This window comes from Cynara cardunculus (genome assembly GCF_001531365.2).
Source record: "Cynara cardunculus var. scolymus isolate 2C chromosome LG 5, CcrdV1, whole genome shotgun sequence".
In the NCBI taxonomy this organism is placed as follows: Eukaryota; Viridiplantae; Streptophyta; class Magnoliopsida; order Asterales; family Asteraceae; genus Cynara; species Cynara cardunculus.
The window spans coordinates 33,910,487-33,912,098 of NC_037532.1; positions in this window are offsets into that span (position 1 = coordinate 33,910,487).

Genomic DNA, 1,612 nt, shown 5'->3' on the forward strand with positions numbered 1-1,612 from the left:
ATAAAAAAAATTTAAATAGTTAATTTAATACTAATATCAATATATATATATTTTTTAAATTTTATAATATCTTCAAATTTGTATTTTATTTAAAATAAAAACGTTATCGTTTTCTCAAAACCACATAATATTGTATTATAACATCGATAAATAACAAAATAAAATGAAACATTAAAGTCGAGATGTATTCCACTACATTACGTGAGTACCCTTCTATTTGTTTTTAATGAAACAATTTATGTTTGATTTTAGAGGCTTTTAACCCAGTCAATTTATTTGTTAGGTTACATTTGTAGCTAAGGGGCTGTTTGGCAGTTGCTGAATGGTTTTGTGCAGAATCATTAAGTGGTCAGAATGATTAAGAAACTCTCATGATATAGTGTCAAATGAAATATAATTGTTTGATAATTGTTTACAATGAAATTAGGGCTCTTAATGATTAAGGGAGACTCATGATACAAAATCATTCAGAGGGTTTTAGAACCATTAAGAGACAGACTTTTTTTTTTTGTCAAACAAGATTCACCTCTTAACGATTCAGAGATTGTCTCTTAATGGAACTATTAAGACGTAAACAAACAACCCCTAAGTTTTTAAAATCTACTCATTTAACTCATAAAAATAAAATATATATTAACAAATTTTTATGAGAATATAATGAAAAATAGTACTTCTAAATTTTTGGGTTTAATTTCCCTTGTCTAATATTAATAGCATATATAAATTCAATAAAATAATATGTATATAAGTAATGTATTTTATGAGTCAGGTTCAAACGAGAAGTTAAACATTTTATGAGAAGGCGAGAAGTTTCAATGTCATATATGATTACACGTATGATAGACAACCTTAATCATATATATGATTAAACACATGTTGTACTGACTAATATATGATTAAACACACCAAAATAAGTGTAACCATATATGATATTGAAACTTCTTGCTGTCTCGCAAAATATTTAACTCTATTCAATGATCATTCCTCTAAATTTTATAATATGTTTTATATATATGTGTGCGCATCGAGATACATCTTGATTTCACTGTTCCGTTTTATTCCCTTTTTATGTCGATATAATACGGTTTTATGTGGTTTTGAGAAAACGATAATGTTTTTATTTTTGAATAAAATATAAATTTTAAAATATTATAAAAAATTTAAAAAAATATATCGATATCAGTATCAAATTAATCTTTCTAAAAGTTATTGTGTTTGGTGTAATTTCCTTAATTCAATTTTTTTATTTATAATTTAATTTAGATTTAATAATATAATTTTTATAAAAATAATAATTAAGTATTATGTTAGAATTTAATGATTATTCTAATTATATTTTATATTTTTTATATTAATGAGATGTTTATCTTGTATTTGATTATGTTTATCTATAGTTAATTACAAAAATTCAAAGATAGAGCTTTAATAAGTTGTACTTAAGCATAATCTACTTGTAATCTTGAATTTTAAATAATATGCATCAATAAAACAGTACTTCATGTATAGAAAGTAGTTTTTAAGAATTTGTCAAATGCTTTATAATATAGTGTATATATATATATATATATATATATATATATATATATATATATATATATATATATATATGAAC